This window comes from Chrysemys picta, chromosome 2 (assembly GCF_011386835.1).
Source record: "Chrysemys picta bellii isolate R12L10 chromosome 2, ASM1138683v2, whole genome shotgun sequence".
NCBI lineage: Eukaryota > Metazoa > Chordata > Testudines > Emydidae > Chrysemys > Chrysemys picta.
Window position 1 is genome coordinate 275,718,366 of NC_088792.1, and position 14,599 is coordinate 275,732,964.

General features: G+C 41.5%; 1 non-coding gene across 1 annotated transcript; it reads right to left on the reverse strand.

Moving 5' to 3' along the window:
* Positions 1-549: 549 nt before the first annotated feature.
* LOC135981966 (U5 spliceosomal RNA) lies at positions 550-668 on the reverse strand. The gene has a single exon (XR_010599185.1). It is a non-coding gene; the product is annotated as a U5 spliceosomal RNA (small nuclear RNA).
* Between the last annotated feature and the right edge of the window lie 13,931 nt (positions 669-14,599).

A 14,599-nucleotide genomic window follows, 5' to 3' on the forward strand; every position in this document is an offset into this window, starting at 1 on the left:
ATTACGTCATGCCCCTAGAATGCTCAACTATTCCTTCTATGGCCTGATCCGTAGCCCACTGAAGCCAGCAGAAACACTCACATTGACTTCAATGCACTTTGGATCAGGTTCTCAAGTCCCTCTTGAAAACTCATCTCTCCCGGGATGCTCCCGACAAAGCAATTTAGCATTTTCAACATCTTGTATCATTACCTTCTAGACACTGAAAACCCGATATCCCCGATCCATCATGAAGTGCGTACATAGATAAACTGTAATAGCTGCATTAATAGTAACTCTCATCTTTCCATGCCATGTCTCTTCTCCTCTCCTTGCCACTCATTTTGTTAAATTCAGCGTGTACTCTTTTGGGCCGAGGTCTTTTATTTCTTCATGTGCTGTGAAGCACCTAACGCACTGCTGCATGCTATACAATAATAAATGGTGCTACAAGCAGTGAAGTGCATCTCGGGGTCTGGATGGGCTCCCTTTGAAGTCAATGTTGGGTGTTACTCTTGGCTGGTTTGAGCAGGCACGGATCTGCCACTTGTGAGGAAGTCAGGCTGGAGGGCTGCAAGAGAGGGGAGTAGCTGTTCAAAAAATTGAGTAGAAACTCATAAATGTTTCTCTCCACGGAAATGTTTAGTAAAAAGCTGAAAGATTGATATGATCTGAAGAGAAGGAAGGCAGGTATGTTAGCCCTAGAATGATAAAGGCCCTTTTTCTTATAAGCTGAGAAGATCAATTCGGGACATTGAGTCCAATTAAGAGCTGCCTGAGATCTTTAAAAACCCCTCCTTGGCTGGGGGAGGGAAGTAATGTTCTGGGTAGTAGGGAGACAGGCTTCTCCAGGATGAGACACTCGTCTCCGCTCTACAGGGGGAAACAACAAAAGCTAAGGCCCTGTTTAGTGGAAGGTATTGATGCCCTGGGGCTAGTAACAGGACAACACCCACCCATCTCTCCAGCAAGGTGGGAGGGGGAGTATCTCCTTTTGTTTTGAGTTTATAAATGTTTCTTTTTGTTTGATGGAGAATAGGGGCTGCCCAGTTCTCAAGGCAGAGCAGCTTCTTATGCTGCCTTCTCCTCCCCCAGAACTCCCTGCCCCCCCTCCCAGCGCGGTGCACCTCCCAGTTTGAGAACCTCTGCCCTAAGGTACTTGTGGTTGTTGGGGGGGTTTTTTGTTTTGTTTTTTTGCCTGTTGACATTTCTAAAATAGAAACAAAATTTTTAAAGGTTGAAAATAGAAAGCATCAATATTGTTTACTTGTAAATAAAAAGGAAGGTTATATCCATAGGGTTCAAAATTCTGAACTTTCACTATGATCTTTATGTTAAAGATGAAGCTGTATTAAATTTAGGATTTGCATGAATTGAAACAAGCTTGTCAACTCTTTCACATGGTAGCCTGTTTCTTGACTGGGTTCATATTTCCAAACACTGACCAGTTACTTTCACAGGCTGCAGAAAATGGAGGAATCTGAAGTAGAGGAGAAGCAAGAGGAGTCTGAGATTGTGTTGTACAAAGGCCGTACCACTATATTGTATCAACAATCTGCTTAGCAGATTCTCAGTTTGCGCTCCTAGAAGAGGTTCTGTATTCTGCAGCCTTTGTAAGTACTTTTGCAACATCTAGTTCTAAGAGTGTTGCTTGTTTAGTAATCCAGTCAAATGCTGTAACAATGCTATCATTGCCAACATTGCTATCTTTGAACCTTGGATCTAAGAGGTTTGCAAAAGCATGTATTGGTTTGCAGCAAAATTTTTCCCATCTACGAATAAAGTCCTTCACTTTTACTTCATCCTGACTTTGAGTTTTAGATTCTCAAAAACAATTGACTCTGCTCAATTTATGGCCAAGATAATGTCCAATGACAAATGCTATCTGATTCAGATAGTGATTTGCAGAAGCAACTGGCTGTAGAATCTTCAGAGTTTTGCAGGTGAACCCAAAAGATATCCTCAAAGTAGAGAGTGCCTTACACTTTTAACTACTTTAGATCTTCAGTTATCATGGTTTCTTGAAAAGCTGTTTTATTTTTAGTAAACTTTCAAATGACATCACTACATTTCCCCATCTTGTTTTGCTAGAAAGTTTCAGGGTTTCCGTTTTAGTCTTACTATACTTTTCTTCCCGCTGCTTCTTAAAGACTGCAGACACAATATGAGTAGTTTTAACATATTTTATAACTCCTTTTGCTCTTTTATAGATCTTTTCCAGTGTGCCCAACTTCATGAAATCTGAAATTTGAAGCATTTAGGCCATGGGAAGCACATCCTATTGCAATAATATGTCCATTATGATTTCTTGTGCTGCTTTCCTTTACTGGCATTGTCAGTCTGCAAAGCAAATACTTTCCCACTTCCAACCTTCTCTAGTACTCATTTCACTACTAATATACTCTGCTATATGGATGTTCTCTCCTGTATTAATGCTCTTGTGTGTGTTTGATTCCGCCTCAACCAGTTTCTTAAATCTTTTAAATAACTTATCGCTGTACATTTGTCCACCCATCTGTAAATCCTTCCAGAGAAAATGCTTTTTTTTTTTTTTTTTTTTGCAGAGTTTGCATTACACCAGGGGTAGGCAACCTATGGCATGTGTGCCAAATGTGGCACGCAAGCTGATTTTCAGTGGCACTCACACTGCCAGGTTCCTGGCCACCAGTCCAGAGGGCTCTGCATTTTAATTTAATTTTAAATGAAGCTTCTTAAACATTTTAAAAAACCTTATTTATTTTACATACAACAATAGTTTAGTTATATAGTATAGACTTATAGAAAGAGCCCTTCTAAAAACGTTAAAATGTATTACTGGCACGCGAAACCTTAGAGTGAATAAATGAAGACTTGGCACACCACTTCTGAAAGGTTGCCAACCCCTGCATTACAAGTTTATATTCTGACTGCAGAAGAGGCTTGTTCAAAGAATGTCTTCAGAGTAGCAGCTGCTTCTTCCCCTGTCCAGGGTGACCATACATCCCATTTTAGCCAGGACAGTTTCCTTTTTAAGCCCTTTCCCAGCCATTCTGATTTTTTTTGGCAAAAACAGGCATTTGTCCCTTTTGCTCTTGCCAACTGCTGGTCAGCCACACCACCTGCATGGCGGGGAGGCAGGGTTCAGGTGAAAAGCAACAGCCAGCTGCAAAGGGGGTCAGGCAGCAGGGCTTGGGCAAGGAGCGATGCCAGCTCCATGTGGGGAGCAGGCTGGGTTTGGACAAGACCCCTGTATGGGGATAGAGGAGAGGAAGAACAGGGCTCAGGCCAGCGGCTTGGACCAGCCCTACATGTGGGGGAGGGGAAGAGGGCAGGGCTCGGGTGAGTGCTTGGGCCAGCCCCATGTGGTGTCCTGTTTTCACTTTGGGAAATTTGATCACCCTGCCCCCTCTCTTTCTGCCCCCCCCCCCCGTCTCCACACCAAACTCCACTTGGAGGACAGAAGTCCACAAGCAAGCGTCGCTGTACTCAATTCTGTTCTCTAGTAAAGATGGCAGCATCCTCTAGTGACTGGGAGCTGTAATAATATGCCCCAGAGGGTTACATAGCTATATATGGTATCTAGGGCCTGCAGTATATATGAATTGTAATTGCCTAAAGCCATAAGTTTTGAAATAAAATAATTTCTTTTGACACTTATTAGTTATTAGAAAACATCTTTAAGGACTGAAGTGCAGCAGTAATAAAATGGTTTTGAACATTTCTCTAAATTTTTTTCACTGTTCATTCTGAGAGAAAATATTTTGCATAAATGTTTCTTTTCAATTTTGCCCAAAATTCCCAATTTTTCAGTACTGGGGCCTCAGGAAAAAAACAGTTTTTTTTCCCTTACAGTTTTCAGTTTTTTCCTGGACCCTCACATTTGTAGCCTGAGGTAGGGCACTCAAGAAGACACTGGAAGAAAGAAACACTAAAAGCCTGCCTTATCTTTACCTGGTATGCCTGGATTATTTCCATTTTGCTCAGGCTGTTGTGACATCGGTGTTTCACCAGTCGGTCAATAAACTTTTTTGGTTTTACGTTTTTATTTTGTTTTGAATGTGACCCTCCGTGTGTATATTAGCAAATGGCTAACAACCAGGATGCTTACACATCACACAAACAGAAACAAGATTATTATTTTAGATAAGGATGCACAGTGGCTGCCAGATTTGATTGATGTGCACCAGTTCTCCAAACACAATGCTGGTTTTAGGTACATCTCGATAGATGCTCTGTCTAAATATGGCTGAGTCTTAATCACCACTGCAGCAGTTTCTAAATCCACATTTTCAGGATTTCTGTCTCTTTGTACAAGATTATCATTAGGCTTTTTTTTTTTTTTTTGAGACTGAGTCACCCCTTCCAGCGTCCCCACTGGACCCTGGGTCATAAGGGTCAGACAGCGTATCACTAGATTGTATTGAAAACTGTGTTAAAATGATAAGTATCACTTCAAGTTGCAAGGGGGTTCCTGGTCCTGCTTGCAGGCTATGGGGCTTTGTAGGGAAACATGGGATCTGGCTCTTCATCCATCAGTCTGGAAAAAAGGTGGGTTGAGCTGTGCCTCTCTGCCTTAGGTAGCAGTCTGTCATCTGTTTCTGTAACTGGTTGTTATATGTTACATTTGTGAATTCAAAGAAATAAAGTAGTGTTTGTTGCACCCTTTTAGGATGAGTGTTTATTTTTCTAACTCTGTGTATATGCCATGGACATATCACAGACAGTTACATCCTGAATGTTGGCTAACTGTTTGGGCCAAAGGGGCATCATGATATGTTACTGTCGGCTGCATGAGATCTCCAGCATGTGTCTGTGACTGAAATCTCTCAGGATAAGGCAAATTTTCTTTCCATGCATTACAAACCGGTGCTGAAGGAGCAACTCATCCTGTTCTCTAGTTTGATACTGTAACAGACCCCCTCCAGTATCCCTTCCTGGGCTTTCCCAGTTAGTATGTTGAGCCATATGAATATAAGAGCCTGTGCTTCTGAATTACCCAAACTCTGAAACAGGGTATTGGTGTCTGTAATGTAGAATGCTGCCCCACCCCTATCTTTTACCCACTCTGTCCTGCCTATAAGGTATTAGCAGGCTATAACCGGAGATTTTGAACACTCCAGTCATGTAAATCAACCCACTAGGCTTTGTCAGAGGCTTTCCAGTCCCTGCTCATTAGGCAGGAAGAGGGGTGTGTGTGTGTGTGTGAGAGAGAGAGAGAATGAATGAATGAATGTGGTCCCCAGGTCACTCATTTGAGTGTCAGCCTACTCATAAATGAGCTTGGAAGGATTAGATTTTTATCGGTAAATGTTGGTAAACATCAATTTCAACGAGAAACTGCTGAGCTAGAATTGATATGCAAACTAGACACAATCAACTCCGGTTTAAATAAGGACTGGGAATGGTTGAGCCATTACAAACATTGAATCTATCTCCCCTTGTAAGTATTCTCACACTTGTTATCTAACTGTCTGTCTGTACTCGGCTAGCTTGATTATCACTTCAAAAGTTTTTTTTCTCTTAATTAATTGGCCTCTCAGAGGTGGTAAGACAACTCCCACCTGTTTATGCTCTCTGTATGTGTGTATATATATCTCCTCAATATATGTTCCATTCTATATGCATCCGAAGAAGTGGGCTGTAGTCCACGAAAGCTTATGCTCTAATAAATTTGTTAGTCTCTAAGGTGCCACAAGTCCTCCTGTTCATCAATTTCACTACACACGCATGCCGACTAAAAGATATTTCCATGAATAATTGAAATTTACGAATAAGCAGCATTTTTCTTCCTTTGCCTGAGACCTGAAGTTTAATTTAAGGATGCTTACTTGGTATCTTTTGACAGGTGAGGTTGACAATTTGTGTTTTAACTGTTTGGTTGACTCTTAACATTTACTGTCATTAAAGAACCCTTGTCTGACCCTCCCCCATTGTCTGACCCCACCTCATAAATTCCCGGAACTGTGAAAATTTAAATGCTTAAAAATAAGCTTTGATAGTATCTGTCAAAATGATTAAAAAGTAAACATCAAATACTGCCAAGCTCACAAACTAAGGCACAAGGATCTATAGAAAAGCCCTGCCATGTCTATGAAATACTATCCTGCATGTTAGGCAATTAGTATGTGGTGGAACTGGGCTGCGACTCACTGTCTCTAAGCCTCAAAATACTTCAAAGAGGATCCAGTGGTGCTCACAGTGGGAGTTTGGATTAAATGCAAGTGGGGCCCTCTCATTTTAGCAGCTGTCTTCCTAAACTGGAAATAGTTCAAAAGTAAGGTTCTCCTCGGGAACATCATGATGCCAAGGTTTGTTAGATCCTGGGTTATCTGAGTTCTTAGGGTGGAGAAGGTTAGTAAAACCCAGGAGCTGCTTTTGAAGTTCACAACAGAATGTGTTACCACTTGCATGCATTTCTCGTACTAGTGCGTCAACGAGCTGAGTTTATTCCGACCTAATCTTCCTCGCTCCTCCCCTTCCTTCTTTCAGACTAGTTTTATAGAGCATTGAGCAGAATAAGTTTATATAGAAGAGGAAACCAATCCAAAGCTGAAATGAATTTGATCTTGTTTTGAGATTTGTAAATAAGAACCCGAGCCCTGATGAACGTAGTTATTCTGACAAAAAATCCCATTGTAGATAGACAGAAGATTGCTACTGTCCATGTAGTCTCTAAGGTGCCACAAGTCCTCCTGTTCTTCTTCATGTAGCTGAAGTTGTTCTGATGCTGACCTCCTCCTGTTGGTGTATGGTTAGGGGCCCGTACCTGGCACAGTTATGTTGATGTAATTTTTAAGGATAGACTAGCAGTTCTCACACTTTTTGCTAGCATGATCCCATTTTAGTGAATTATTTCCTTGTGGGACCCCAGACAGCATGGAGGATGCCATTTTGAAGAGCAAAATGGCATTCTTTGCAGAGCTTGACCTCATGCATGTGGTGCATATGTAATGCTGAGAGACCCTGGTCGGTGGTGGGCGGGATCGAACTGGCGACCTCTGGAGCTTAGTGTATGAGCCTCTACAGCATGAGGTAAAAGCTAACTGGCTGTTAGCTAAGGCTGTAGAACAGACTCATTAATTTCTCTCTAAGTGGTCTTGGTGCCACTGGATGGGACAGAACACCACACCCAGGTGGTGTGTGGGTTACCCATACAAGGTCATGCTGTGCAGAGGATGCCACTTTGTAGCACAAAAGGGCGTCCTCCATGCATTGTGACCTTGCACACACTGTGTATGTGAGGTCATGCTTTGCAGAGCAAAATGTCATCCTCCACAAATTAGAGTTGCCATGACCCCATCGGCTCATGGCACAACACCTTTTGGGTAGCAACCCACAGTTCAAAAACTGCTGATGTAGACCAACCCTAAGTCATTTGCCTACAGTCATACAGGAAATTTCTGGTAGAGAGAGAATTGATCTTGGGTCTCTTAAGTCCCAGGATAGTGTCCTAAACACTGGACCATGCTTCATTTTAGATGGGGCTCTCATCTTGACTGGGATCTCTGGGTGCTAATGCACTATAAATAATAATAATAATCAGATAGAATTTTCATTAGATGGTCTTTAAAAAGATGGTTATGTGACTTGCCCAAGGCCACACAGCAAGTCAGGTGATAGAACCCAGATCTACTGGTTTCCAGTCATCTGCTCTAATCACTAAATGTCACTGCCTGCTTCACACACTTATTGGAAAACTCACAAAAGCCGATTATTGTGAGATCATTATGAGTTTCTAGACCCTGGAGGCCCAGAAAAGAGATTATTGTCAGTTTCTAGACCCTGGAGGCTCAGAAAAGCATCCAAACCTTGGACTACTTATCCAAACCAAACAAATGTCTTCACATTCACTCAACGTTATCTTCATTAGAGGGATGGCTCTCAATGGCATGAAAGTAACACAGGAGCTTTAAGTTGCACAGGGTATCTATCATTATGGATGGACAGCAAGTGTGCTTTGTACAGCTGTAGGCCTTTTTATCCAAAAAAATCACAAAGCATTTGCAATAACTGGTTAAGCCTTGTAACACCCCAACAAGTTAGGCAAAGCATATGTAGAGATCACGCCGCCCATCACATTAAGAATCCACTGGAGCTCCTGTTTAATAGCACATGGCAATGTAGAGAATATCAAATGCCTCCAAACTTCATTCCCACTGCATTAAGGTTGCCTGGTGGTTCCTTGTGCACTTCCAGAATGACAAGATCAGCTACAGTCACACCTCTGAAAACCAGGAACTGCAGAGTTAAGGTACATGCTACCTCTGCTGGTGACCAACTGAAACTGCAAGAGATATTTAGGAAGGCTAAATGTAATTATTCGATCTGGAAACTGCCAGGACATAGAGGTTATCCAGTCTTTACTAAAAGATGCTATGGGGTCTTTAATGACATAGTGTCCAGGACTTGAATTTGATCTCTTGTCTGAAAACTGCAATTCCCCCATGCAGTGATATTACTTTAGAAGTGACTTGGAGAGAAAGATACCTTCTAAAACATTAGCACTAACTCAGAAAGTACCTAGAGGTCCCTTGACTATCTCTTTCCCACTACTGACTCAGCCCACTTTGTGAAATGTGAAAAGATCATACCACAATGTGATATACCTGCCTGCCATGATTTCTGATAGCAGGAGGTAGCATGTCCTAGTGGACAGAACACTGGGCTGGGATTCTGGGGTTCTGTTCTCAGCTCTGCTGCTGTTTTCCTGGGTGGCCCTGGGCAAATCACATCAATCGTGCTGTGCCTCAGTTTTCCCATCTGTAAAATAGGCATAATGATACTTGCTCCCCTTTTGTGATACTGTTGTGAGATCTGTGGATGGAAGACTGAAATAAGAGACAGGCAAGATTCTTATTATTACTTATTTCCTGTCTGGAGATAATTTAATAATTCATCCCTTACTGAATTTGCTTCATCAAACCTCTTGAGAGTCTACTAAAAAGAGTACATCTGATGATCCAATGACAAAGATAAGCAGTCATCGCAATAAAATAAATAGGAGAAAAATAGTCCTTTCAATTTAGTAACTTCTCTGATAGGTGTCTACCAAAATTTTGTGCAGGACTTAGCTATCAAAGTGATAAGCCCCATACAAATATTACTTGTGGGTACGTAGTCTATATAGGTAGAGGGGGGAAAGAGCTAACATGATTGATGAACATATAAACAGAGGAATATTGAATAGGACTAGGGGGAGTGATAGTACCTTTGTATACAGCATTGGTGAGACCAATGCCAGCATACTGTGTCCGCTTTTGGTATCCACAATTTGAAAAGGATATAGAAAAATTGGGGAGAGTTCACAGAACAGCTACAAGAATGATTCAAGGTCTGGAAAACATGCCTTACAACGAGAGATGTAAGTAACTCAATATATTTAGCTTGTCAAAGAGAAGGTTAAGAGGCAATTAACTAATTTTAAAGTACCAACACAGGAGAAAGATACTTGATATACTGCAGGGTTCTTTAACCTTTAATAGACCAAAGCATAACAAGATCCAATGGCTGGAAGCTTAAGTTAGAAAAAAATCAAGCTCGAAATAAGATGCAATTTTTTTAACAATGAGGGTAGTCAGCCATTGGAGCAACATACCAAGAGAAGTGTTACATTCCTCTCACTGGGAGCTTTATTAAATTGAGATTGGATGTCTTTCTGAAAGATGTACTCCAGTGCAACCACAGGTTATTGGGCTCAACAGTTTTCTTTTATGTAGTAGGGAAGAGTGATTTGCTCTACTGCAGGAATTACTGGGTGAAATTCTATATGTTGTGTTATACAGGGGATCAGACTAGGAGTAAAATTTTCAAAAGCCAGCCAGTCCCATTTTTAGAAGTGGTTTAGGAGCCTATCTCTCATTGAAAGTCAAAGATTTAAGAGCCTAAGACACTTAGGTGCTTTTGAACATTTTACTCTAGATGATCATTATGCTCCCTTCTGGGATTAAATTCTGTGGGTTTCTTTGCACACAGACACTCAGGAAAACTCATTCAAATTAACTAAAGATATGAATTTAAAGTGGATTACTTAAACCGCATTAAACCCCTGTGTGGATGCTCTTATTCATACTAAGTGTATGTCTACACTTAAAATGCTACAGATGCTCCTCTGCAGCTGCATTGCAGTAGCCCTTCAGTGCAGACGCTATCTACACTGATGGGAGCGATTCTCCCATTGGCATTGTTAATCCACCTCCCTGAGATTTAGGGTACTTACGTGATCTTAACTACGCCACTCAGGGGTGTGGATTTTTCACACCCCCGACTGATGTAGTTATGTTACCGAAATTTCCATTGTAGACCAGACCTTAGAGTCCTCCTTAAATCTGCATTCACACAGGGGTTTAATGCAGATTAACTAATCCACTTTGAAATTCATTCAGATTAACTGTCCTGAGGATTTGTCTACACTTAAAACGCTTCAGCAGTGCAACTGCACCACTGTATTGCTTCAGTAAAGGGGCCATCTACGCCAATGGGAGCGGGTCTCGTGTTTGGTGTAGGTACTCGACCTCCTCAAAAGGAAGTGGCTGGGATGATTTAGTTGGGGATTGGCCCTGCTTTGAGCAGGGGGTTGGACTAAATGACCTCCTGAGGTCCCTTCCAACCCTGATATTCTATGATTCTATGAAGTAGCTAAGTCAGTGGGAGAATTCTCCTGTCAACCTACCACTATCTACACTGGCTTTTCCAACCCCCTGAGCCTCGTAGTTATACCAACCTAATTTCCTAGTGTAGACCAGGCCTGTGTGTCCTCATGTAGACAATATGTAGATGACATATTGAGAATTCCAGCATCGGAGAGAGCACAAGTAAGGAATAAGACCGAGATCCATGCAGTTGCTGGCAAGAGAGTCATCTCCCTAATTTGCTATGAGTGTTATGACACTGTTACATTAATAGTCTCATTATACATTGTGAGAGAGAATTGCTTAGATTTTACAGTGAGAAAGAAGTTAGTCTGCATCCTGTAGGAACCAGTCATTCAGGTCATTCTTCAAAAACGGAGCGACATCTAGTTCAGACATTTGTATAGGCTACAGATGAGATAATGGAAAGAATAGGCAGTGTGCATTACAGTTACATAAGAGCTTAAGTGCGTAGGTGGAACACAACATGCCAGAAAGAAAAAGACAAAAAAAGCCCACTCTCTTTCAAAGAATACTCTATTGTTTATGTTTCACTATAATTTCCTATGTACTGGCACTTCTTTCTTTCTGCCATTCAAATCCCAGCAAGTTGTACGTGGAAATGTGCCCAGGAACTTTGTTTCTTTGCAACAGCAGCTTGATAAATACATAGTTTGTCTTGCATAGGTTTGACTGCCATGTCAAAACAATTTGAAAATGTGACAGAGATAAGCCAGAATTATACCACCTCTTCTGGCTTGTTGAGTGCTGCTGCACTGAAGTCTAGGCCAGGAAGTTCCTGCACATTGTATTGTATGTCACAACATAGATTTTCCCGATGTTTGTGTAAAGCTTTGTTGTTGTTTGGCTGTATAGCACCTGCATGTTTAAAAGGTGGTGGTAAGCTGAAAGGTGATCTTTAAAAATGGCATCATGAATCCCATGGATCTCAATCATGACACATCAGACTTGGCTAATTTACAAATTAAAGTGGTTATTTCAGACCTAAAAATGCTGCATACTGAGCCCGGGAGCTGAAAGTCAGACTGTGCTCTGTCCTTCTCACATGTTACCATCACCAATCAGAGATTATAAATGCCAAGTCCTGCTCTCAGTTCTAGCTGGGCAGGCCCCTTGTTTCCTGTCGGGTTGCATAGGCATAACTGTATAATCATCCTCTTCCTTTCATTCACACTTTGGTTCATAGTAACATGCCCCTAATCATACACTAATCTAATCTCTTTCTAGGAAGTCCTGTTTCCTCGCTTTTGCTTTGATTTCCACGATCTCGTGTGCAGCAGCAGCAGCCAGTGCTTTACATGTTGTGCATGTTGCTTAGTAACAACATTATTTTCCATTCACACCACTCGCACAGCTGTGGCTACACTCTATTTTTATTGCACTAGCTTGAACCGCGCTAGCCTGGGTGTGTCTCCTTGAACTGGGAATTACACCCCAGTTCAAACTGTAGACCAGTGGCTCTTAACCTTTCCGGACTACTGTACCCCTTTCAGGAATCTGATTTGTCTTCCCTACTCCCAAGTTTCCCTCACTTAAAAATTACTTGATTACAAAATCAGACATCATAATACAAAATTGCCTATTTTCTTATTTTTATCATATAATTATAAAATAAATCAATGGGAATATAAATATTGTACTTACATGTCAGTGTATAGATCAGTATAAACAAGTCATTGTATGAAATTGTAGTTTGTATTGACTTTGCTAGTGCTTTTTAGGTATCACAATGTAGTAGTTACATGCACCGCAAAAGGGAAATCAGTTATGCACTAGTTTTTGATGAGCCCCTCAGTAAAACATATACCACCTTATATAAGCCTGAGTGGAACCAGTTTTGCAGGGAAAACAGCAAACCCAAACCTAGCCCTCCTGAACATAACCAAAATGTTGGGGTTAGACGAAGTACCCTGGCCCCAGCTGCATATTTGTATTCCAGTTCCTCCTCTTCTTTCCTTGCTAAGGTCTGTTGGCTAAAGCCCCTCTCTTGATCGAGTGACCCCATCACTGTATCCCCTACACTTCTCTTCTTCTCCCCAAAACTCCTTGCCTCGCTCTAACTCCCAATTACTTCTCCCTTGGAACACAGGATTTCCCATGCTGGACCTAGACCATTGTTCTCAAGTCCAGTATCATGTGGCCAACAATGGTCAATACTTGCTGGGGGAGATTTTTGAAGCCACAAATGGCGGTAAGGTGCCCAACTCCGATGGAAAGTCAATGAGAGTTCTGGGTGTCCAGCTGCCCTCTGACCATTTCCCCTGGTGCCTGCAAAGCACATAAACACATCCACTTAATGAACCTTGCCTATTGTATTAACAGATGTGTTGTGAGCAAGACACGAGAAGTCATTCTTCCGCTCTACTTTGCTCTGGTTAGGCCTCAGCTGGAGTATTGTGTCCAGTTCTGGGTACTGCATTTCAAGAAAGATGTGGAGAAATTGGAGAGGGTCCAGAGAAGAGCAACAAGAATGATTAAAGGTCTTGAGAACATGACCTATGAAGGAAGGCTGAAAAAATTGGGTTTGTTTAGTTTGGAAAAGAGAAGACTGAGAGGGGACATGATAGCAGTTTTCAGGTATCTAAAAGGGTGTCATAAGGAGGAGGGAGAAAACTTGTTCACCTTAGCCTCTAAGGATAGAGCAAGAAGCAATGGGCTTAAACTGCAGCAAGGGAGCTCTAGGTTGGACATTAAGAAAAAGTTCCTAACTGTCAGGGTGGTTAAACACTGGAATAAATTGCCTAGGGAGGTTGTGGAATCTCCATCTCTGGAGATATTTAAGAGTAGGTTAGATAAATGTCTATCAGGGATGGTCTAGACAGTATTTGGTCCTGCCATGTGGGCAGGGGACTGGACTCGATGATCTCTCGAGGTCCCTTCCAGTCCTAGAATCTATGAATCTATTGCATAATAGAGTTCAACGAGGAAAATGTGTCTTTCTCGGAGCTTGTAGGACATCACAATGATATTTGATTACCCTTTTCTTAGCATGCATAATCACAAACATTAATGGATATTGAACTAACCAGGCTCTTTAAAAATCCAGCCATAATATTTGACTCGATGACCCACTGAGACAATGGATTGGAGAGGCTTGATTATACTCTGTGAACAGAGGTATTTCCTTTTAATTTGTTCTAAATTTACCAGCTCTTCGTTTAATTGACTACGCCCTGTCCCATAATGTGAGAAGGGGATCAAAGGACAAACTTGACTCGCTAAGAACTTTTGCTAATATTCCAGTCGTGGGATATAAGGTTTCTAGCAGGAATATAGAAGTACTACATTACATCTAGATAAATTCCAGACTGAGACATATTCCTGATCCTTGCTTTTATAGAGACCTGCAGCATCTTAGAGTAAACAGAATACTTTCATTAAAAACGCAAGAAGAAAAGCAACAAGGCAGTCTGCATAATCTCTTCAATGCTTGTATTCAATTCAAGTAGTATGGGGAACAAGCAGGATGAACTGGAAATCATGGTATATAAAGAAAATTATGACTTAATTGGCATTGCAGAGACTTGGTGGGACAACTTCCATGACTGAAGAACCAGCACTGAGGGATATAGCTTGTTCCAGAAGGATAGATATGGGAAAAAAGGAGGAGCCTTTTGTGCTGTACATCAAGAATGTATACACTTGCTCTGAGGTCCAAGAGGAAGTGAGCAAGAGACCTACTGAGAGTCTCTGGGTGAGGATAAAAAGGGAAAAGAATAGTAGCAATATTATGGTGGGCTCTATTTTAGACCACCAACTCAGGAAGAGGAAGTGGATGAGTTATCCTACGAGCAGGTAACCAGATTAGCTAACACACATAACTTAGTATCAATGGAGGTTTTTAACTTCCTTGATATCTGTTGGAAGACTATTACAGCAAAACATAATACGTCCTGCAAGTTCTTAGCATGTGTAGTGGACAACATTCTGATTCAGTAAATTCAGGAAACAATTAAGGGGTCATCCATTTTGGATGTAGTTTTAACCAAAAG